The 26,396-nt window shown below is 40.8% G+C and overlaps 1 protein-coding gene across 1 annotated transcript in view; it reads right to left on the reverse strand.

Moving 5' to 3' along the window:
• Window positions 1-14,386, reverse strand: part of akap11 (A kinase (PRKA) anchor protein 11) — a 97,645-nt gene extending 83,259 nt beyond the window's left edge. Inside the window, exon 1 of the mRNA XM_076264193.1 lies at window positions 14,321-14,386. The gene's annotated coding sequence lies outside the window, so the exon portion shown is untranslated. The remainder of the gene's footprint in view (window positions 1-14,320) is intronic.
• Window positions 14,387-26,396: the final 12,010 nt, after the last annotated feature.

Below are 26,396 nucleotides of genomic sequence, written 5' to 3' on the forward strand. Positions count from 1 at the left end.
TGAAGGTGTCTGTTATTTTATGAAGAGGCATCTGTGGGGTGTACTACGAATCTCGATTAGTGGGTTAGCGAGGTATGTTGCGCTCAAAGCCAGGCTATGCTGTGACACGAAAGTGGTTCAGTTTTAGCGTCGCTGTATCACCATGGTACCTTATGCTGTCAACCAAACCTGGTCGGGACCAGGTTATCAGCTAAGATTTCGGATTAGATCGGCTACTTAAAGCACTAAGCGCAGCTTCCTAGCCCCTCCTCTGACAATGGCGTCACCATTCGTAGGTATTCCCGTGGATCTCGGTGCACGCATCGTGCAAGGGTCCCTCCGGAGACAGAGGGTGTTTCGGGACAGATCCGATCCTTTAGCATTGCCTGAGGATATACTTTATGAGAGATACAGGTTCTCATCAGAGGGTATTCGCTATTTGATCGCTCTTGTTGGACCTTATGTAGGTAATGCCACAAAAAGAAGCCGTGCGCTTACTGTTGCGCAGTGTGTCTGTATTTCACTGCGTTTTTTTGCCACGGGAACATATTTACATGCAGTTGGTGATGCGGAGAACCTAAGCAAAAACACGGTGTGCCGTGCAATCCAAAAGGTTGCAGCTGCACTTAATAAATTATTAGACGTGTTCGTGGTGTTTCCTGGCTTTCTGCCCCCTCAAACCGTGAAGGAAGGATTCTATCAACTTTCAGGTGATACAAAACCACTAAATGTGTGGCGGTAGAGCGTCAGTCTTGAATGTGTGCGTGCGGGGTTCGTCCCTCAAGCATTATCTACTTACATTACATCACATTTGGCTGACGCATTTGTAACCAAAGCGACTAACAACATGGTAAACAGTTTAAGTTTCAAAGCAATTCTGAACCAGACAAGTTAAAAACGGTAGAGTACAGTAAGAATAAGTGCATCAGTGACTGCTGTTTTCTCATCCTTATATATATGCTGTTATGTCATACTTATGTGTAGGGTTGAATAGTACAAATTTTTGCCACATGGAATAGTTATTCGCTAAAGGTCATGGAAGTAGTGTTGTATTGCACGTGTTTCTTTAACGTCCCACAATTCTGTAACCCATTATTAGGATTCCCCAAACTCATAGGTGCTATTGATTGCACCCATGTCCCCATCAATGCACCTTTAGGGGAGCATGAGGCTGATTTCGTGAACCGAAAGTCAACCCATAGTATCAATGTGCAGGTAAAGTATTAGGCTAGATCATGTGGGATTAGCAAATGCATACAGGTAACGTTGTACTGGTGCTTAATGATATCCAGACTATGTAAAACAAATGCCATTTGCAGATGACTTGTGACCATCAGCTGATGGTAACAAGTGTGGACGCCAAATGGCCCGGCTCGGTGCACGACTCGCGCATATTCCGGGAGTCCAGTCTCTGCCATCAGTTCCAGCAAGGTGTGCCAATTACACAAGAGCACTAACTCTAAGCACTAACTAACTAAATGTATAGTAACGCATTAACCACATCGTGTTATCCCCCTTTAATAGGCCGTTACGATGGATTACTTGTAGGGGACCGAGGATATGCCTGCTTGCGGTTCCTAATGACTCCGTACAGTGACCCACAGAGTCGACCAGAGGGCCGCTTCAACAGGGCCCTCAGCACATGCATGGTGAGGATTGAGATGACATTTGGGATACTCAAGTCCCGCTTCAACTGCCTCCGGGGTCTGAGGGTGAAGCCGGAAAGAGCCAGCCAGATAATCACTGCATGTGTGGTGCTCCATAACATTGCCAGCATTAGGAAGGGGAGAACCCCTCATGTGCCATTGGTGGCTGATGACGTTGTGGACCCCATCACTGTAGACCATCCCACAGGAGTGGCCGTCAGACAGGCGATCACCGACCAGTTTTTTGAATAGAGTTTTGATTTAATTTGTACAGGTGAATGTTCAATATAATTTAGGTGTCCTCGGGGAAGGAATTAGTGCTTTTTCGTTGGTTATTGTTGGAGCCCTTTGTTTTGTGTGTGTTGAAATACAATAGAGAAAATCATTTGTTCACAACTCTTGACTTTATTTGCTTATTCGCGCATTTGCTGTGAATGTAGAAAAAGAACATTATTTCAGAGGGTCAGTCTGGCTTCACCAAAGTCAATCTAGGTCCTACATCATAGCCTACCCTCTCGAGGAGCTGAATCTCTAGCTTGAGCTTCTTAATCTCCAGGACTTTTTTGGCGTTGTCCAGCTCAAGGTTGCGCTTATACAGCGCCCTTACAGTGTCTGTTCCGACCTATAGAAATGATGGGTTAAAATAATAATTAACTGGTCAAAGCGTTGTGGCGCACCTTACAAAAGCAGTAACCTAGATCAGAACCTTGTCTGTCCCACGAGAAGGTCCTGTAGGGGGCTCATCTATGGTCTCACCCCTCTGTAGAATACATGATCAAAAGGAAGAGTCGTGTGAAAATGTTAGGCTACATTATAGCACTGCTCGGTTGAGTTTCCCATTGGGATTGCTCTTTAAGGTGCAAAGGCACCACCTTTGACAAACATTATCCACTTTGGATAGTCGAGTGTCGTGTCGTCCATCACCCCTTACACAACCAACAGCTATGTCAGTGACATAATAGGCATTTTGTATTCTGCAGTCATGTTATCGGTTTGAAACTTGTTAATAGGAATCACCTCCATAGTCGCCCTGTACTCACAGGCCGACAGTGTGTCCTTATTGTCCCTGTCCTTGAAGAATCAGGGGAACATATTAGAGCATATTTTTGGCGACATTCTGGCAACATTTAGGACAGTACATGCCACTTCGCTCTGACAGTTAGGCTACCTCGGTTTCGAGAGTGAATACATCCACTGACGGTGGCTCCGCTAGTACGATGTTCATACCTTCTACTGTGAATTACAGAAATTGAATTTACACGCAATGATGTAATATTTCATGACCAACACAATTATGTATGTTCATTGCCAATACATACCCATTACAAAAGCATTCGCCGGGAATGGGGCAGTGGGGTCAGATGATGTGCCCCCTTCCACCCCTGCCATCATCGGCCGCCCTTCATTGTTAGCAAGGGCCAGCTCCTCCGAAACAGTGAAGGGCGGTGGAGCTGACCCCCCCCAGTGGCCTTTGAGGAGTTCCTTTTTTTATTTGCTACAGTAATCAACATCAGGTTAAAGGTTAGAGCCTAGCTATTCCTTTGAAACAATCACCTGACATAATTCACATTGACTTTGACTTTACCACATTGAATTATGTTCTTGTGCTTGTTCCTGACTTGGACCCATGTTCGCAATGACGTGCTGGCGCAACATCTGGATGGGGGAAAAGGCAACGCATGCAAAATTGTGACGAACACGCAAGAAACGAACCCCGGTCGCTGGCGTGCTAAGCGCTTACTAACCCACTAAGCCACCATCTTGCACTTCTAATTCACTCAAACATAAGGTATACAAATTTTGCATTGGGTGGTTGATTGGATTACAGAATGAAATATATTTCCACTAAGCAGGTTGGACATTTTTTTTCATGTTGAAATCAGTACAATAGGATTACTGGCGAACAATTCAGCCTGTGGCATGGGCCTATTTCTTTTCCAGACAATATGCAGGGGATTTCACTTACGAATTTACGCGATCTGCTATTTTTTGCCAGCACGCCACCCTAGCCTTATTGTGGGCAACCGTGTTGCCCCTCGCAGTTATTTGGTGCTTCATCTCCTCGTAGGAGTTCATTATAATCACTTGTTCCTCCTGTGTGAAATACAGCGCTCTTGTTCTATGATCCATTTTTGCCGTGGTGAGTAAAATGACGCGATGAACGCCCTTTTTATGTGAACGCGCATTGAACCTAAAGAGGAAAACCTGGCTTGACAAATTGAGTCGTCAGTGAGCTTCGGGGTACCGTTTAACTTTGATTGCGAGTTTCGTATTTGTCGATCTAGGTTTTCCGAAGAAAGCCTGGGTATGTTCAGCGAGGTTCGTAGTATACCCCACTGGCTGTTTTGTTTATGTTTGTTTTTCATTAATGGTTTAGCTCATGAGGTCACGAGGCCAGTGGCTAAGAAAGGCTGGCCGACTAGCGCTATCGCCAAACATCTGGCCATGAATGGAATAAGACCTTCCTTGCGGACTATCTGGCGAAAGCCGCGTTAAGTGACAAGGTAAATTAACTTTTTATTCTTTAAATATAAACTGAAGTTTGTAAGTTTGACATGTTTACAAAAATAACAACAGGCTTTACCAAACTATGTATTGAAACAGTGTGTCTCTTTCAGTCAGGTGATGGAAATAATAGACTCCATCCTGAGAACAGATGATGAACTACCAGCAAGAGAATTAAAAGCGCTTCTTCAAAGAAGGCACAACATAAGAATCTGTTTAAACTCGATGAGAAAGGCAGTCCGGAATCTTGGCTGGAACTTTGGGAAGCCCAGATAACGTGTCTCTTTATTATTTACCTATTTGTGATAATCGGGCACTCAACATATCCTTCTTACAGTAACATTTTGATAAATTCTGCTTACAGATTCGTTCCAATGACCCGGGGAAAAAACAAAGACTTGCGTCTAATCCAAGCTCAAGAATGGAAGGCTGCTGGTGAAAAGTGTGATGTTCTCTTCACTGACGAGTGTGTGTTTTCCAGTCAAACTGCATGTTTGGGGTGGGATCTCTCGATGTGGACCTGGCCCGCCTATCATTTTTGACGGTGAGTGATGAAGTATTGAAAACCCAAGGGTTCAAAATAAAGAATAAGATAAGCCTATGCAAAATAAAGTGTTACAATGTGCTAACATATTGTTAAACCCGCAGGTATTATGGATCAACACTTCTACGCGGAAGAGATCATCAAAAAAACTGCCGATCCATTTATACTTAAGGGAGCGTTTCCGTATGTCTACACATAGATTCTTCCAAGGTAGGCTAACAATCTGTTTTCCATAACAATCTTTTGCATGATTATAATGTTGAACGTGGTGATGATTAGGCTACTAATGTTTGTTTAACTAGATGTACCGCAGAGCGGTACAAAATATGACCGCCGCCAAGTCCAGCACATTTTTTCCACAAAAATAAATCACGCTGAAAGGCCTATATGATTCTAACTGTCTCACTAAATTGCATTATCCACACTCAATTCTCACTGATATCTGCTAGACAACAAGTACCAAAACATGATTAGTTCATAGATTTCACATGTAAAATTAATTTTATACAACCCCACCTCCATCTTGCCTGTTCATAATTCTGAGAAATTCTTGAATTGTGTGCATGTGTGCATGTACATGTTTATGTTATGCGTGTGTGTGTGTGTGTGTGTGCGCGTGCTTGTGTGTGTGTGCGTGCTTGTGTGTGTGCCTGCGTATGTGCCTGTGCATGCAAGCATACATATGTCTACTGTGTGAGTATGTGTCATACGTATGATTACTGTGAATGTATGTGTGTGTGTGTGTGTGTGTGTATCTGTTTGTGCACATGTGTGCACATGAAATGGGTTAACATGACCCCTGGAGGCAAACATACGGAAAAAAATGGTCATCCTAGGCCCTACAGTTCTCAAGATATTCACAGAGAACTGTGTCTGCCCTACCCTTCTTTCGGGGGGTCCAGTCCAGCGGGGGGGCTACAGATCAAAACGAAAAATTACGGTTCCATGCTATCCATGTGGGGGTACATGCCCACCAAGTTTTGTGTACCCCGGTCTTTCAGTGTCCCGGGAATCCTTGTTGGTGTACGTCACTAAATGTACACATAAATTATTTTATTGTAAGGCCCCCCATGAACGAAAGTACACAAAACTTGGCATGCATTCGGAGGGTGTCATAATGATCCTACACTTTTAATTTCGTGCAGTTTTGACCTTGTCAGCCAGAGATATTGTGATGAAAACACCTAATTTTTTGCTTTTTCATTTTTAACTAGGTGGCGCTATACATGAAATAAGTGGTAATGGGATGGGTTGACATGCCCCCTTAAGACCAACATACATAAAAAAGGTGGACCTCCTAGGCCCTACGGTTATCGAGATATTCACAGAAAACTGTCTCCGGCCACCTACAGGCCAGTTGGTGTATAGTAACATAAATTAATTTATTGTGTGGCCCCCAATGAACGGAATTCCACGAAACTTGGCGTGCATACAGAGGGTGTCATAATGATTCTACACTTCCAATTTTGTACAGTTTTGACTTTGTTAGGTCACAGATACCTTCAATTACAACACCTCATTTTTACTTTTTTGTGTTTAACTAGGTGGCGCTATACATGAAATGAGTGGTTATGGAATGGGTTGACATGGCCCCTTGAGATCAACATACAAAAAAAAAATGGTCCTCCTAAACCCTACGGTTTTCGAGATATTCACAGAAAACTGTGTCTGCCCTACCCTCCTTTCGGGGGGTCCAGTCCAGCGGGGGGGCTACAGATCAAAACGATGGTTCCATGCTATCCATGTGGGGTTACATGCCCACCAAGTTTCGTGTACCCCGGTCTTTCAGTGTCCCGGGAATCATTGACAGAAATTTGGGCATGCGGAAAAAAAAAGAAAAAAAAAAAAAAAAAAAAAAAAAAAATCTGACTAAACCTATATGACCGCCGCTTCGCTGCGCGGCAGTCATAATGATTAAGTTGTCCTAATTTGTCCTGTTTGATTTGAAACACACCGCAAAAGGTGTCAAGGCCTGCATTCAAAGTGAGGGGATCAACTGGGTACCAACACCGGCAGAGTAAGTTACTGTAGTTATTTTTATAATTAAATAATATATATATATATATATATATATATATATTCTGGATGAATACATATCAGAAAACAGTGCTGGCATGTCCATGTGTTTCTGTTTTTAGGTCGCTGGATCTGAACTCCATCGAGTTAGTGTGGGCTTCCATGAAACAATACATTCGCTGTGAGGCCAAACCCATGAGCAAAGATACACTGATCTCTGCAATAGTTTTTTTGGTAAAACAAACTCACAGCCGATGTCTGCAATAAATACATAGACCATCTGGACAAAGTCATGGACCAGGTCATAGCGTGGAAGGGAGAGGCAACTGGTATGTGATCTCCCCACGGGCCAAGGGATGTCCAAGTTTTCTCCTTTGCCATCTTACTATTACTATATCCATATCCAGTGTTTTGTCAAGGTGCCAATTGCTATTCGTTTTATTGAATATTTATAATAAAGTACTTTTATATTGTATACTATCTTCTTCTGATTGATTCGTGTTTTTTAATAATAAAGTACTTTTATATTGTATACTATCTTCTTCTGATTGATTCGTGATTTTTAATATGGAAAGGAATATTCCATTCCAGGAACACTTTAAGTGTTTTTTGACTAAATTTACCCCAGGTCAATGCAAATTATGGGCACTGCACTCCGAGGGAGATTGTTGATCCACTGTGAAGATTTTCATTATTGAATAAGTGTCAAGAATTTTGCTTCTGTCTATAACGTGTCAAGGCCAAGTGAGAATGTAGCTGAATGTAGCTCCGCCTAGCTCCACTCATCCATCTGGGATCGACCCATTGGAGTGGTGCTTAAGAAGGCTGGGCCTTATTAAAAAATCCTTGCATAAGATTGGATAAGCCACTTGTCCGTCATCTATTGACGTGCTACTTCAACCACTCACATCGAAGCCAACCCGTGACGCTGAGAACAGTCTCACAGTCGCTTCTGCGCTACGTCACATCTATGAAACTCCCGCCCTGCATCCTGATTGGCTCTACCATACAATCTAGTGCTGAAATCACTCTCAACGGAACCGATCCCAGATGGATGTGAGTGGAGCTAGGCGGAACGAAATTCATCTGGCGAGAGTCAGGTTAATCATCTCTGGCCCCAGCTTGATAAAAAAGTAGGCTCTGATTCAGCCTAGTCTACTGTATGACTTCAACAAGGTGATCTTTAGCAGTGTTTCCCATACATTGACTAATCTGTGGCGGAGCGCCACACAATAAAAATCGGCCGCCACATATAAATATTTTATGTTTAATTTAATGTAATTTAATTTAAATTAAATATAAGATCAAATCCTTGAATTGCCATTGAGCTGCGCTTTTAACGCACGCAGCCTTTCCTTGCCCTGCCCCGCTCTCTCTCGTAGCCCGCTGCCTCTCCTCTGCATGTGCATTTAACAAAATATTCACGATTGTTGAAGGATTGTTGTTGCCACATAGAACCATTGCATAGAAGATGTCTGGCTAAATTGCTATTAAATCCGCTTAGCATCGTGACCATGCTGCGCAAATTTGTTCAAAACTGCAACATGCAACAACATAGTTTAGTCTCTTCAATGTAGCCAAGCAGTATCTCAAAGCTAACGTTAGAATAGGTTACTGTTTGGATGTCGAATTTAGCATGCTTAGCCTACTTACAACTGCTTGTCATTTTATTGACTCTGAATGTTTGCAAAATCCCGATGTAAATGGAAGTGGAAAAGTGTTTTCCAAAATTCAAAAGTGCTTGTCCCAAGGAGAAGTACGAACCTTTATTTTAACTATTTAGAAAACGTTATGAATTGCATCCACATATCAGCAGCCTTTAAACTCAATTAGACCTATACACTACCAACAGGGCCGGAGTGGGGCCACTTTTCAGCCCGGGAGTTCAAGGCCCAAGACCGGCCCACGTTTTCCATAGTGGTGGAAATTGGATAAATGAAGCAACATTTCAGCTCTTACTATCCTGTAGTTTTTATTAGTACCATGGTTCAACAAATGTGTAAAGGTTATATTAATTCACTTCAACTGAGAAGTTAACAAAAAATATTCCACTATTCCACAAGTTAACAAAAACAGAAAGAAAGAAAGCCTTTGAAATGTAGCCTATCCCACGCTTCCACAAAGAGGCATATTGAACTAATGTTTAGGCTACATGTTTTTTGCATGGGTATAGGCTATATTGTTGTTTGGTGATTTAGCCTACTCCTTTACTACACCCTCTTTTAAGCAAACAAGGCATATAGGTTCATCATGTAGCGTACATATTTGGCTCTTTCTTACATTAAATAACTTTAATTTATCCTCTCTACTTGTCCCTGTAGTCATGGCCTCTTTATCACTAATTTCGGGCTCATCATTTTCAGTGGTCGACTGGTTGATCTGCTGCTCAGAGGCTACAATTTTTACCGCATAGGCCTACACAGATCAAACTTCAGTTTTGTTATTAATATTTGCATACTGCAAAGTCTATGAATCGGATACAAAAGGCTAATATTTTAAGAAATGTAATATGTTGCTTGCAAATAGCTTGACAACGTTACAAACGTCCAATATTAGCCCAATAACTGCTAATAATCATTGCCTATAGCTATCTCTCTTTACCAGTTGCCACTTTTGTCTGTAGGCCTAATCTAAAAGCTTGGCACATTTAGCAGCATCTACCTGGCCGTTTCAGTCCCTCCTGGCCTCTTTCTACCATCCATCCTTCCTGACGCTTATGGCTACTGTAGGGCCGGCCCGGCTATCCCTATCTGAGAAAACTTTTTTTGGAAAAGACGGGCTCTCTTTGGGAGGGGAGAACTCCCTCACACGGTAGGCTACAACCCATGCAGAGGCAACGGTGCCATGCACAGAATGCGGAACGTGTAGCCTACTTTAAGAGAAGTTAGACAAACGTGACAAATGTCAATATTTTTTTCCTCGACCGGCCCAAAAGTGAAGCGGCCCACCCGGAATTCTCCCGATTCTCCCGATTACCCACCCCGGGCCTGACTACCAAGACGATGCCCCATCCACCCCCTCGTTGTCCAAGTCAGCTACCGCCACAAATTGAATCCAATTCTGTGGGAAACACTGTTTAGTATCATTCTGTAGCTTACAGCAGTGTTTCCCAAACTTTTTTTCTGGCGACCCACTTTTTAAAAATGACAGACCATCGCAACCCATTACCCTGCAACTACCAATATTGTTTTAGGCCACAGGTTCTCCTACTTTTCTATGCCTCCCCCAACCATACATTGCTATAGGATCCCTGCTTTGAACACGGTTGTGTTGCATTTTGAGCACCATCAGCGTGAAAAGTTGGAAATGACTACTGAAAAGATACGTTTTAATGCGCATCTGAGAGTAGGGGAAATTCTCGCATGTTGCGCAGTCCTCATTCGTCAGCATAGTACAGCATAGCTGTTCCTGTATTTCTAAAAAAAAATGTTGTAGGCTACGTTGCGTTGCAGACAAATGGGTCCATAACACTGTGGATGTCAATTCCAATGTAAACAGCAAATAACTCAAGTTGTTATATTGTATTGTTGTATTATATTATATTGTAGGCCTATAGTCATATCAGAACAAGAGGCGTTTGCGCAATAGCCGGAAGAATGCGCCTTTACTTTGGAGTTAGCGAGGTAGAAAACGAGAGGAATAGTGTTTAAAATGCCCATTTAAATTGTAGACTAATATAATGCACTGTTGTGCATTTTAAATCAGAAATAAGAATGTGAGGAGGTTGCTATTAACTTTAAAGATTGCATCTGCAATCGAAACTGTATGCAAATTGAATGGCCTTATGTCCGGTCTATGGATGTCTCTTTAGTTGACAGCACGGTCACTAGATTTTAATCGGTAAAGTTGAGGAACTGGTATCTATTAATGTTCGTGCAAATAGGCGGATTCATGTCCCTAGGTACATGGCAGGCGCCCCATAGAATGGTTTCATTTTAAGAGGTAGATATCCATGCTGGCACCCCCACTGCGATGCGTTCGTCGCCCAGTTTCATGCGCCAGTTTCATGAGCTTTTATGACAAAACCGTGACTGTGGTAGTTAACAATCTACATCCTAATAGAAAACTGTTAGCTTTCCTGGTATCAAATGACAAATGGTATCAGTTAGGCCTATAACACAACATAAATTGTGCTGGCGACCCAAATAAAATCTCCTGCGACCCACCCGTGGGTCGCGACCCAGACTTTGGGAAACACTGGCTTACAGTATCAATCACACTGCCGCTTGCAACACCTCTAAATGCAGTCCGTTGCCCTGTTTACAGGCAATGCTACCGTGGACTTAAGCTGCCACCTCGTGGCGAAAAGTTGTAATACATTTCACGCAGCTGCGTGAATCACGGGAAGCGCAAATGAAGTGGCCACTTCTAAATGGGACCCATTTTATGTGTGTCTGTGCGTGTTTGTTTATATGTGTTTCTGTTATGTTATTTGTGTGTGTGTGCTTGCGTATGTATCTGTGCTTGTGCGTGCATGTGTGTTTATGTGTTTGTCCGTGCGTGTGAGTGCAACATTTAACTAGAATTGCGGTTCCGAGGAACTGCAAGAGTGGGTTTGATCAGGGGCATGGAACTCGGCCTCATCCAAGGATTCCGACGGTACCTCATTTATGAAAATCGGGCACACGGATCAAAAGGTATCTGCATTAACGCAACATCCAATAAGCTAAAACGCATAAATAACGTGGTTGCAATGCTGGTTGCTATGGTGGTCGCTAGGTTGACATTACGGGGTGGTTTCTAGGTTGTTGCTAGGGTAATTAGTTAGTTGCTAGTAAGCCATCTTAAGCTGACGGCATAAAGTGATCATTTTAAGAGATACATTTTCAAACCAGAACTGTGTATAGGTCATGGTTAAAAATGTATCAGAATCTCAGAAATAATCACGTAATGCAGCCAGTTTAAGATTTTTTAAGAAGTCAGATTTTTTAAAGGCAATCAAATTTCTGCTGACTCTCTTCTGGCTGCGGTTAAAGGCCAGCGCCTCCTGAGAGGCCTGAAGGGTCAGTTCTGAGGTTGTTGACTGCTGAAACCGAAAAATGGACTGCATTTTCTTAAAAGACAATGTGACTGAAGTGCGGGCAAAGTTTGCACAGAAATGTACGATTTTTCCCACCCTCATCGACCTTGTCATAAAACTTGTTTAAATGATCACACGACGCCTTCTTGCTGCTTTGTCGTCTACATCAGCCTTTCTCAAACTTCTTTGACCTGAGGCCCAGTCAAGGCATACTTTGGGGTCATAGGGCCCACCTACATGAACCCACCCCCTCCTCCCACCCCCCATCAAATTGTAATATCATCACAATTATTATTTTTTTTATACTATATTGCTATACATGCACTTCAAAACAGTCAATGTTTAAAGTGCTAAGATTGTTCACAAAAGTTTGTGAAAGCATGCACATCAGAGTACTGCTTTACTAATGTAAAATATAATTAGGCCTACACTAGTTTCATTGTTTTTGCATTGTTGCATGATTGATATGCTATTTAATTACATTTCATTTGAATGCCTGAATGTAAGAATTCAGGAAACACAATACCAGCTTTTAACATTTATGTTGTTTACTAGTTTATGTAAATCACATAACACATGAACTGTTTACATACTACTGATAGCCCATTACTGTACACAATAGATTAGTATCTTCAAATAGTCAAGGTTGTTGACTGCTGAAACCGAAAAATGGACTGCATTTTCTTAAAAGACAATGTGACTGAAGTGCGGGCAAAGTTTGCACAGAAATGTACGATTTTTCCCACCCTCATCGACCTTGTCATAAAACTTGTTTAAATGATCGATCACACGACGCCTCCTTGCTGCTTTGTCGTCTACATCAGCCTTTCTCAAACTTCTTTGACCTGAGGCCCAGTCAAGGCATACTTTGGGGTCATAGGGCCCATCTACATGAACCCACCCCCTCCTCCCACCCCCCATCAAATTGTAATATCATCACAATTATTATTTTTTTTATACTATATTGCTATACATGCACTTCAAAACATTCAATGTTTAAAGTGCTAAGATTGTTCACAAAAGTTTGTGAAAGCATGCACATCAGAGTACTGCTTTACTAATGTAAAATATAATTAGGCCTACACTAGTTTCATTGTTTTTGCATTGTTGCATGATTGATATGCTATTTAATTACATTTCATTTGAATGCCTGAATGTAAGAATTCAGGAAACACAATACCAGCTTTTAACATTTATGTTGTTTACTAGTTTATGTAAATCACATAACACATGAACTGTTTACATACTACTGATAGCCCATTACTGTACACAATAGATTAGTATCTTCAAATAGTCAAGGTTGTTGACTGCTGAAACCGAAAAATGGACTGCATTTTCTTAAAAGACAATGTGACTGAAGTGCGGGCAAAGTTTGCACAGAAATGTACGATTTTTCCCACCCTCATCGACCTTGTCATAAAACTTGTTTAAATGATCACACGACGCCTCCTTGCTGCTTTGTCGTCTACATCAGCCTTTCTCAAACTTCTTTGACCTGAGGCCCAGTCAAGGCATACTTTGGGGTCATAGGGCCCACCTACATGAACCCACCCCCTCCTCCCACCCCCCATCAAATTGTAATATCACAATTATTATTTTTTTTATACTATATTGCTATACATGCACTTCAAAACAGTCAATGTTTAAAGTGCTAAGATTGTTCACAAAAGTTTGTGAAAGCATGCACATCAGAGTACTGCTTTACTAATGTAAAATATAATTAGGCCTACACTAGTTTCATTGTTTTTGCATTGTTGCATGATTGATATGCTATTTAATTACATTTCATTTGAATGCCTGAATGTAAGAATTCAGGAAACACAATACCAGCTTTTAACATTTATGTTGTTTACTAGTTTATGTAAATCACATAACACATGAACTGTTTACATACTACTGATAGCCCATTACTGTACACAATAATACTGTGCCCATTCATTAACATTAAACATCAGGCGTCTTGTTTACACATTTAAACCATATTTGCACTTCGAAATTCGCTTCCAAATTGTAGTAACTACATCTACGAAGTCTAAGGAAGATATCTATAAACATACTACATGGTTAAGATACATTTTGACAGAACTACAGACTTCGTGAAAGTAGCCTAGTAGCCCTACATAAAAGGCTCCATTAACTTCATTGCAAAATCGCGGTTGGTCTGTTTACACACTAAAACCATATTTACACTTCGAAATTCGCTTCCAAATTGTAGTAACTACATCTACAAAGTCTAAGGAAGATAATCATGTAGTCTGTTCATAGATACGATACATTTTGACAGAACTACAGACTTCGTGAAAGTAGCCTAGAAGCCCTACATAAAAGGCTCCATTAACTTCATTGCAAAATCGCGGTTGGTCTGTTTACACACTAAAACCATATTTACACTTCGAAATTCGCTTCCAAATTGTAGTAACTACATCTACGAAGTCTAAGGAAGATAACCTTGTAGTCTGTTCAACGATAAGATACATTTTGACAGAACTACAGACCTCGTAAAAGTAGTACCTAAAATTAGTGTGATAAATGGCCATCACGTAGCCTAAAGCATATAGCACTAGCATATGACAACAGCAAATAGCTAACGTTTACGTTAGCCTAACTTACTTATCGTTGACGTTGACCCGACACGTTTATAAGTTAGACCATAGACTGATAAGGACGTCCATCAAAATTCCGTGTGTATCCTGTGTATCTTTCGTGCTGCTATCCTGTTGCCTTTTCCCTGTTGTTCCGGCAACAAGGTTTTTACGCGATATTTGCCACATCCCAGAGAGTTGTTGTTTGGTGGGTCAGGTGACGAGCCGTCGAATCACAGCACAGCACCCAGAATGCATTGCAACACACCGTCTAGAAGGGACTCAGCGTTAGGTCGGCTTTAAATAGCATACAGAACCTAAAATAATATAACGTTGTCTGTAAGCTCTACAGATCGTGGCAAGACAATTGAATTGATTGTGGACTTCTTGCTGGGCAACGATGAGTAACTTGATTAGTAATGCTGCGTGGATATGCATGATATCTGTATGAAAGTGTGTTTCTCAATGTAATAATCTATACAACTGTCAAATAGAGCTACCTGGGTAAAGGACTGGGCTGAATGGATTGGTGAAATACTTTATTTATTTTTTTAATGACCTATATGAACATGGTTTGGCTTTAAAAAAAGAGGAGACAGCGCTGTCTCCTCTTTTTTTACATGACCTTTACACTTAGTGCTGGCAAGGCATTGAACTGGGCTGAATGGATTTGGAAAATATATATATATATATTTTTTAATGACCTGTATCAACATGGTTTGGCTTTAAAAAAAAGATGAGACAGCGCTTCGCGCTGTCTCATCTTTTTTTACATTACCTTTACACTTAGTGCTGGCAAGGCATTGAACTGGGCTTCATTCAAGGATTCCAACGGTACCTCATTCATGAAAATCGGACATACTGGTCAAAAGTTACATGCACACACCTTCATATACAGACAGCCCAGCCCAGCCCATTAGACATTGCCAGATGGCTTAGAACTCTGCCAGGTGCAAGTAATCAACTCTAGCAGCAGAGCTCTACCAGGTGCAAGTAATGAGGTGCTGTGATGTCATAAAGCCCCAGCATTCCGCCATTGATTTCAATGGGGCCCAAAAACGGCGAAAAACGGGAATACCGCGAAAACGACAAGGGCCAGCGACACGAAAGCAACAAGCAAGATACACCGGTTCGGGCCTGAATTTTTGGAGTTAGAACCGCGTCGATAGCTCAAACGGTCTAGGAGCAGTAGTTCGGCCAAAAAGTGGGTGAACAGGAATAATAAACTAGAATTGCGGTTCCGAGGAACTGCAAGAGTGGGTTTGATCTGGGGCACGGAACTCGGCCTCATCCAAGGATTCCAACGGTACCTCATTTATGAAAATCGGGCACACGGATCAAAAGTTATCTGCATCAACGCAACATCCAATAAGCTAAAACGCATAAATAACGTGGTTGCTATGCTGGTTGCTAGGGCAATCATGCTGGTTGCTCAGGTGGTCGCTAGGTTAGAAGGCCAGTGCCTCCTGAGAGGCCTGAAGGGTCAGTTCTGAGGTTGTTGACTGCTGAAACCGAAAAATGGACTGCATTTTCTTAAAAGACAATGTGACTGAAGTGCGGGCAAAGTTTGCACAGAAATGTACGATTTTTCCCACCCTCATCGACCTTGTCATAAAACTTGTTTAAATGATCACACGACGCCTCCTTGCTGCTTTGTCGTCTACATCAGCCTTTCTCAAACTTCTTTGACCTGAGGCCCAGTCAAGGCATACTTTGGGGTCATAGGGCCCACCTACATGAACCCACCCCCTCCTCCCACCCCCCATCAAATTGTAATATCATCACAATTATTATTTTTTTTATACTATATTGCTATACATGCACTTCAAAACAGTCAATGTTTAAAGTGCTAAGATTGTTCACAAAAGTTTGTGAAAGCATGCACATCAGAGTACTGCTTTACTAATGTAAAATATAATTAGGCCTACACTAGTTTCATTGTTTTTGCATTGTTGCATGATTGATATGCTATTTAATTACATTTCATTTGAATGCCTGAATGTAAGAATTCAGGAAACACAATACCAGCTTTTAACATTTATGTTGTTTACAAGTTTATGTAAATCACATAACACATGAACTGTTTACATACTACTGATAGCCCATTACTGTACACAATAGATTAGTATCTTCAAATAGTCAAGGTTGTTGACTGCTGAAACCGAAAAATGGACTGCATTTTCTTAAAAGACAATGTGACTGAAGTGCGGGCAAAGTTTGCACAGAAATGTACGATTTTTCCCACCCTCATCGACCTTGTCATAAAACTTGTTTAAATGATCACACGACGCCTCCTTGCTGCTTTGTCGTCTACATCAGCCTTTCTCAAACTTCTTTGACCTGAGGCCCAGTCAAGGCATACTTTGGGGTCATAGGGCCCACCTACATGAACCCACCCCCTCCTCCCACCCCCCATCAAATTGTAATATCATCACAATTATTATTTTTTTTATACTATATTGCTATACATGCACTTCAAAACAGTCAATGTTTAAAGTGCTAAGATTGTTCACAAAAGTTTGTGAAAGCATGCACATCAGAGTACTGCTTTACTAATGTAAAATATAATTAGGCCTACACTAGTTTCATTGTTTTTGCATTGTTGCATGATTGATATGCTATTTAATTACATTTCATTTGAATGCCTGAATGTAAGAATTCAGGAAACACAATACCAGCTTTTAACATTTATGTTGTTTACTAGTTTATGTAAATCACATAACACATGAACTGTTTACATACTACTGATAGCCCATTACTGTACACAATAATACTGTGCCCATTCATTAACATTAAACATCAGGCGTCTTGTTTACACATTTAAACCATATTTGCACTTCGAAATTCGCTTCCAAATTGTAGTAACTACATCTACGAAGTCTAAGGAAGATATCTATAAACATACTACATGGTTAAGATACATTTTGACAGAACTACAGACTTCGTGAAAGTAGCCTAGTAGCCCTACATAAAAGGCTCCATTAACTTCATTGCAAAATCGCGGTTGGTCTGTTTACACACTAAAACCATATTTACACTTCGAAATTCGCTTCCAAATTGTAGTAACTACATCTACGAAGTCTAAGGAAGATAACCTTGTAGTCTGTTCAACGATAAGATACATTTTGACAGAACTACAGACCTCGTAAAAGTAGTACCTAAAATTAGTGTGATAAATGGCCATCACGTAGCCTAAAGCATATAGCACTAGCATATGACAACAGCAAATAGCTAACGTTTACGTTAGCCTAACTTACTTATCGTTGACGTTGACCCGACACGTTTATAAGTTAGACCATAGACTGATAAGGACGTCCATCAAAATTCCGTGTGTATCCTGTGTATCTTTCGTGCTGCTATCCTGTTGCCTTTTCCCTGTTGTTCCGGCAACAAGGTTTTTACGCGATATTTGCCACATCCCAGAGAGTTGTTGTTTGGTGGGTCAGGTGACGAGCCGTCGAATCACAGCACAGCACCCAGAATGCATTGCAACACACCGTCTAGAAGGGACTCAGCGTTAGGTCGGCTTTAAATAGCATACAGAACCTATAATAATATAACGTTGTCTGTAAGCTCTACAGATCGTGGCAAGACAATTGAATTGATTGTGGACTTCTTGCTGGGCAACGATGAGTAACTTGATTAGTAATGCTGCGTGGATATGCATGATATCTGTATGAAAGTGTGTTTCTCAATGTAATAATCTATACAACTGTCAAATAGAGCTACCTGGGTAAAGGACTGGGCTGAATGGATTGGTGAAATACTTTATTTATTTTTTTAATGACCTATATGAACATGGTTTGGCTTTAAAAAAAAGAGGAGACAGCGCTGTCTCCTCTTTTTTTACATGACCTTTACACTTAGTGCTGGCAAGGCATTGAACTGGGCTGAATGGATTTGGAAAATATATATATATATATTTTTTAATGACCTGTATCAACATGGTTTGGCTTTAAAAAAAAGATGAGACAGCGCTTCGCGCTGTCTCATCTTTTTTTACATTACCTTTACACTTAGTGCTGGCAAGGCATTGAACTGGGCTTCATTCAAGGATTCCAACGGTACCTCATTCATGAAAATCGGACATACTGGTCAAAAGTTACATGCACACACCTTCATATACACAGACAGCCCAGCCCAGCCCATTAGACATTGCCAGATGGCTTAGAACTCTGCCAGGTGCAAGTAATCAACTCTAGCAGCAGAGCTCTACCAGGTGCAAGTAATGAGGTGCTGTGATGTCATAAAGCCCCAGCATTCCGCCATTGATTTCAATGGGGCCCAAAAACGCCGAAAAACGGGAATACCGCGAAAACGACAAGGGCCAGCGACACGAAAGCAACAAGCAAGTTACACCGGTTCGGGCCTGAATTTTTGGAGTTCGAACCGCGTCGATAGCTCAAACGGTCTAGGAGCAGTAGTTCGGCCAAAAAGTGGGTGAACAGGAATAATAAATAACTAGAATTGCGGTTCCGAGGAACTGCAAGAGTGGGTTTGATCTGGGGCACGGAACTCGGCCTCATCCAAGGATTCCAACGGTACCTCATTTATGAAAATCGGGCACACGGATCAAAAGTTATCTGCATCAACGCAACATCCAATAAGCTAAAACGCATAAATAACGTGGTTGCTATGCTGGTTGCTAGGGCAATCATGCTGGTTGCTCAGGTGGTCGCTAGGTTAGAGGGCAGTGCCTCCTGAGAGGCCTGAAGGGTCAGTTCTGAGGTTGTTGACTGCTGAAACCGAAAAATGGACTGCATTTTCTTAAAAGACAATGTGACTGAAGTGCGGGCAAAGTTTGCACAGAAATGTACGATTTTTCCCACCCTCATCGACCTTGTCATAAAACTTGTTTAAATGATCACACGACGCCTCCTTGCTGCTTTGTCGTCTACATCAGCCTTTCTCAAACTTCTTTGACCTGAGGCCCAGTCAAGGCATACTTTGGGGTCAAAGGGCCCACCTACATGAACCCACCCCCTCCTCCCACCCCCCATCAAATTGTAATAAAATCATCACCATTATTATTTTTTTTATACTATATTGCTATACATGCACTTCAAAACAGTCAATGTTTAAAGTGCTAAGATTGTTCACAAAAGTTTGTGAAAGCATGCACATCAGAGTACTGCTTTACTAATGTAAAATATAATTAGGCCTACACTAGTTTCATTGTTTTTGCATTGTTGCATGATTGATATGCTATTTAATTACATTTCATTTGAATGCCTGAATGTAAGAATTCAGGAAACACAATACCAGCTTTTAACATTTCAGTTGTTTACTAGTTTATGTAAATCACATAACACATGAACTGTTTACATACTACTGATAGCCCATTACTGTACACAATAATACTGTGCCCATTCATTAACATTAAACATCAGGCGTCTTGTTTACACATTTAAACCATATTTGCACTTCGAAATTCGCTTCCAAATTGTAGTAACTACATCTACGAAGTCTAAGGAAGATATCTATGAACATACTACATGGTTAAGATACATTTTGACAGAACTACAGACTTCGTGAAAGTAGCCTAGTAGCCCTACATAAAAGGCTCAATTAACTTCATTGCAAAATCGCGGTTGGTCTGTTTACACACTAAAACCATATTTACACTTCGAAATTCGCTTCCAAATTGTAGTAACTACATCTACGAAGTCTAAGGAAGATATCTATGAACATACTACATGGTTAAGATACATTTTGACAGAACTACAGACTTCGTGAAAGTAGCCTAGTAGCCCTACATAAAAGGCTCCATTAACTTCATTGCAAAATCGCGGTTGGTCTGTTTACACACTAAAACCATATTTACACTTCGAAATTCGCTTCCAAATTGTAGTAACTACATCTACGAAGTCTAAGGAAGATAAAACTGTAGTCTGTTCAACGATAAGATACATTTTGACAGAACTACAGACCTCGTAAAAGTAGTACCTAAAATTAGTGTGATAAATGGCCATCACGTAGCCTAAAGCATATAGCACTAGCATGACAACAGCAAATAGCTAACGTTTACGTTAGCCTGACTTACTTATCGTTGACGTTGACCCGTTGACGTTCTTTTTAATAAACTGCCTGTAGAGTTCTGAATGCTTCGCTTTACATGTAGATACCCTCATTATGCTACGGTGTAAGTGTGTTGCTATTTGGAGCCTTGGTAGCTATTTATATTTACTACGTTTAGCTAGTTCAAGTGCTCTGGTTCAAGCATCGTTGTGTTTGGTGGGTCAGGTGACGAGCCGTCGGATCACAGCACAGCACCCAGAATGCATTGCAACACACCGTCTTAAAGGGACTCATCGTTAGGTCGGCTTTAAATGGCATACAGAACCTATAGCAATATAACGTTGTCTGTAAGCTCCACAGATCGTGGCAAGACAATTGAATTGATTGTGGACTTCTTGCCGGGCAATGATGAGTAACTTAACATGAATGTGTCAGGTGTGTAATGTGTGGATGTGCATAATATCTGTATGAAAGTGTGTTTCTCAATGTAATAATCTATACAACTGTACACATACATGACTAAGTTTGAATAGAGCATGCTGGGCATAGGACTGGGCTGAATGGATTGGTAAAATACTTTATTTATTTATTTATTTTTTTAATGACCTATATGAACATGGTTTGGCTTTAAAAAAAAGATGAGACAGCGCTTTGCGCTGTCTCATCTTTTTTTACATGACCTTTACAACTGGTGCTGGCAAGGCATTGAACTGGGCTGAATGGATTTGGAAAATATATATATATATTTTTTTTAATGACCTGTATCAACATGGTTTGGCTTTAAAAAAAAGATGAGACAGCGCGACATTACCTTTACACTTAGTGCTGGCAAGGCATTAAACTGGGCTTCATTCAAGGATTCCAACGGTACCTCATTCATGAAAATCGGACATACTGGTCAAAAGTTACATGCACACACCTTCATATACACAGACAGCCCAGCCCAGCCCATTAGAGCTCTGCCAGGTGGCTTAGAACTCTTCCAGGTGCAAGCTTAAGCAATTAGAGCTGTGATGTCACAATCGAAATTTGAATTCTGAACATTCCGCCATTCATTTCAATGGGCCCAAAAAACGCAGAAAAACGGGAATACCGCGAAAACGACAAGGGCCAGCGACACGAAATCAACAAGCAAGTTACACCGGTTCGGGCCTGAATTTTTGGAGTTCGAACCGCGTCGATAGCTCAAACGGTCTAGGAGCAGTAGTTCGGCCAAAAAGTGGGTGAATAGGAAGATATAATAATAATAATAACTAGAATTGCGGTTCCGAGGAACTGCAAGAGTGGGTTTGATCTGGGGCACGGAACTCGGCCTCATCCAAGGATTCCAACGGTACCTCATTTATGAAAATCGGGCACACGGATCAAAAGTTGTCTGCATTAACGCAACATCCAATAAGCTAAAACGCATAAATAACATGGTTGCTATGCTGGTTGCTATGGTGGTCGCTAGGTTGACATTACAGGGGTGGTTTCTAGGTTGTTGCTAGGGTAATTAGTTAGTTGCTAGTAAGCCATCTTAAGCTGACTGCATAAAGTGATTATTTTAAGAGATACATTTTCAAACCAGAACTGTGTATAGGTCATGGTTAAAAACGTATCAGAATCTCAGAAATAATCACGTAATGCAGCCAGTTTAAGATTTTTTAAGAAGTCAGATTTTTTAAAGGCAATCAAATTTCTGCTGACTCTCTTCTGGCTGCGGTTAAAGGCCAGCGCCTCCTGAGAGGCCTGAAGGGTCAGTTCTGAGGTTGTTGGCTGCTGGAACCGAAAAAAGGACTGCATTTTCTTAAAAGACAATGTGACTGAAGTGCGGGCAAAGTTTGCACAGAAGTGTACGATTTTTCCCACCCTCATCGACCTCGTCATAAAACTTGTTTAAATGATCACACGACGCCTCCTTGCTGCTTTGTTGTCTACATCAGCATTTCTCAAACTTCTTTGACCTGAGGCCCAGTCAAGGCATACTTTGGGGTCATAGGGCCCACCTACATGAACCCACCCCCTCCTCCCAACCCCTATCAAATTGTAATGATATCACAATTATTATTTTTATACTATATTGCCTACATGCACTTCAAAACAGTCAATGTTTAAAGTGCTAAGATTGTTTACAAAAGTTTGTGAAAGCATGCACATCAGAGTACTGCTTTACTAATGTAAAATATAATTAGGCCTACACTAGTTTAATTGTTTTTGCATTGTTGCATGATTGATATGCTATTTAATTACATTTCATTTGAATGCCTGAATGTAAGAATTCAGGAAACACAATACCAGCTTTTAACATTTCTGTTGTTAGTTTATGTAAATCACATAACACATGAACTGTTTACATACTACTGATAGCCCATTACTGTACACAATAATACTGTGCCCATTCATTAACATATATTAAACATCAGGCGTCTTGTTTACACATTTAAACCATATTTGCACTTCGAATTTCGCTTCCAAACTGTAATAACTACATCTACAAAGTCTAAAGAAGATAACCATGTAGTCTGTTCATAGATAAGATCAATTTTGACAGAACTACAGACTTCGTGAAAGTAGCCTAGTAGTCCTACATAAAAGGCTCCATATTCACTTCATTGCAAAATCGCGGTTGGTCTGTTTACACACTAAAACCATATTTACACTTTGAAATTCGCTTCCAAATTGTAGTAACTACATCTACGAAGTCTAAGGAAGATAATCATGTAGTATGTTCACAGATAAGATACATTTTGACAGAACTACAGACTTCGTGAAAGTAGCCTGGAAGCCCTACATAAAAGGCTCCATTAACTTCATTGCAAAATCGCGGTTGGTCTGTTTACACACTAAAACCATATTTACACTTCGAAATTCGCTTCCAAATTGTAGTAACTACATCTACGAAGTCTAAGGAAGATAATCATGTAGTATGTTCACAGATAAGATACATTTTGACAGAACTACAGACTTCGTGAAAGTAGCCTAGAAGCCCTACATAAAAGGCTCCATTAACATCATTGCAAAATCGCGGTTGGTCTGTTTACACACTAAAACCATATTTACACTTCGAAATTCGCTTCCAAATTGTAGTAACTACATCTACGAAGTCTAAGGAAGATAACCTTGTAGTCTGTTCAACGATAAGATACATTTTGACAGAACTACAGACCTCGTAAAAGTAGTACCTAAAATTAGTGTGATAAATGGCCATCACGTAGCCTAAAGCATATAGCACTAGCATATGACAACAGCAAATAGCTAACGTTTACGTTAGCCTAACTTACTTATCGTTGACGTTGACCCGACACGTTTATAAGTTAGACCATAGACTGATAAGGACGTCCATCAAAATTCCGTGTGTATCCTGTGTATCTTTCGTGCTGCTATCCTGTTGCCTTTTCCCTGTTGTTCCGGCAACAAGGTTTTTACGCGATATTTGCCACATCCCAGAGAGTTGTTGTTTGGTGGGTCAGGTGACGAGCCGTCGAATCACAGCACAGCACCCAGAATGCATTGCAACACACCGTCTTAAAGGGACTCATCGTTAGGTCGGCTTTAAATAGCATACAGAACCTATAGTAATATAACGTTGTCTGTAAGCTCCACAGATCGTGGCAGGACAATTGAATTGAGTGTGGACTTCTTGCCGGGCAATAATGAGTAACTTAACTTGAATAGTGATGCGTGGATGTGCATAGTGTCTGTATGAACGCGTGTTTCTCAATGTAATAATCTATACAACTGTACACATGACTGTTTGAATGGAGCTAGCTGGGCATAGAACTGGGCTGAATGGATTGGGAAAATACTTTATTTATTTATTTTTTTAATGACCTATATGAACATGGTTTGGCTTTAAAAAAAGAGCCTCTTTTTTTACATGACCTTGAACTGGGCTGAATGGATTTGGAAAATATATATATATTTTTTTTAATGACCTGTATCAACATGGTTTGGCTTTAAAAAAAAGATGAGACAGCGCTTCGCGCTGTCTCATCTTTTTTTACATTACCTTTACACTTAGTGCTGGCAAGGCATTGAACTGGGCTTCATTCGAGGATTCCAACGGTACCTCATTCATGAAAATCGGACATACTGGTCAAAAGTTACATGCACACACCTTCATATACACAGACAGCCCAGCCCAGCCCATTAGAGCTCTGCCAGGTGGCTTAGAACTCTTCCAGGTGCAAGCTTAAGCAATTAGAGCTGTGATGTCACAATCGAAATTTGAATTCTGAACATTCCGCCATTCATTTCAATGGGCCCAAAAAACGCAGAAAAACGGGAATACCGCGAAAACGACAAGGGCCAGCGACACGAAATTAACAAGCAAGTTACACCGGTTCGGGCCTGAATTTTTGGAGTTCGAACTGCGTCGATAGCTCAAACGGTCTAGGAGCAGTAGTTCGGCCAAAAAGTGGGTGAACAGGAATAATAAATAAATAAAGTAAACTTAAGAAGAACAATAGTGGGCTTGCTCCGCAAGGCTGTGGTCTTGCTGGATCAAACCCACTAATAAGTAAACTTAAGAAGAACAATAGTGGGCTTGCTGGATCAAACCCACTAACTAGAATTGCGGTTCCGAGGAACTGCAAAAGTGGGTTTGATCAGTGGCACGGAACTCGGCCTCATCCAAGGATTCCAACGGTACCTCATTTATGAAAATCGGGCACACGGATCAAAAGTTGTCTGCATTAACGCAACATCCAATAAGCTAAAACGCATAAATAACATGGTTGCTATGCTGGTTGCTATGGTGGTCGCTAGGTTGACATTACAGGGGTGGTTTCTAGGTTGTTGCTAGGGTAATTAGTTAGTTGCTAGTAAGCCATCTTAAGCTGACTGCATAAAGTGATTATTTTAAGAGATACATTTTCAAACCAGAACTGTGTATAGGTCATGGTTAAAAACGTATCAGAATCTCAGAAATAATCACGTAATGCAGCCAGTTTAAGATTTTTTAAGAAGTCAGATTTTTTAAAGGCAATCAAATTTCTGCTGACTCTCTTCTGGCTGCGGTTAAAGGCCAGCGCCTCCTGAGAGGCCTGAAGGGTCAGTTCTGAGGTTGTTGGCTGCTGGAACCGAAAAAAGGACTGCATTTTCTTAAAAGACAATGTGACTGAAGTGCGGGCAAAGTTTGCACAGAAATGTACGATTTTTCCCACCCTCATCGACCTCGTCATAAAACTTGTTTAAATGATCACACGACGCCTCCTTGCTGCTTTGTTGTCTACATCAGCATTTCTCAAACTTCTTTGACCTGAGGCCCAGTCAAGGCATACTTTGGGGTCATAGGGCCCACCTACATGAACCCACCCCTTCCTCCCAACCCCTATCAAATTGTAATGAGATCACAATTATTATTTTTATACTATATTGCTATACATGCACTTTAAAACAGTCAATGTTTAAAGTGCTAAGATTGTTCACAAAAGTTTGTGAAAGCATGCACATCAGAGTACTGCTTTACTAATGTAAAATATAATTAGGCCTACACTAGTTTCTTTGTTTTTGCATTGTTGCATGATGCTTGCATGAGAAATACTTCTCAAAACAACAGCAATTATATGGGTGCCGTTGTTTTGGGATGTTTCCCTCATGCAAGCATCATACACTGATAGAGTATATATATGCTATTTAATTACATTTCATTTGAATGCCTGAATGTAAGAATTCAGGAAACACAATACCAGCTTTTAACATGTCTGTTGTTTACTAGTTTATGTAAATCACATAACACATGAACTGTTCATACTACTGATAGCCCATTACTGTACACAATAATACTGTGCCCATTCATTAACATATATTAAACATCAGGCGTCTTGTTTACACATTTAAACCATATTTGCACTTCGAATTTCGCTTCCAAACTGTAATAACTACATCTACAAAGTCTAAAGAAGATAACCATGTAGTCTGTTCATAGATAAGATCAATTTTGACAGAACTACAGACTTCGTGAAAGTAGCCTAGTAGTCCTACATAAAAGGCTCCATATTCACTTCATTGCAAAATCGCGGTTGGTCTGTTTACACACTAAAACCATATTTACACTTCGAAATTCGCTTCCAAATTGTAGTAACTACATCTACGAAGTCTAA

The sequence above is a fragment of the Alosa pseudoharengus genome, unplaced genomic scaffold (genome assembly GCF_046254945.1).
Source record: "Alosa pseudoharengus isolate Yale_2024_CS ecotype anadromous, Long Island Sound unplaced genomic scaffold, YU_APseudo_1.1 YU_APseudo_1.1_scf_3, whole genome shotgun sequence".
NCBI classification, from domain to species: Eukaryota; Metazoa; Chordata; class Actinopteri; order Clupeiformes; family Clupeidae; genus Alosa; species Alosa pseudoharengus.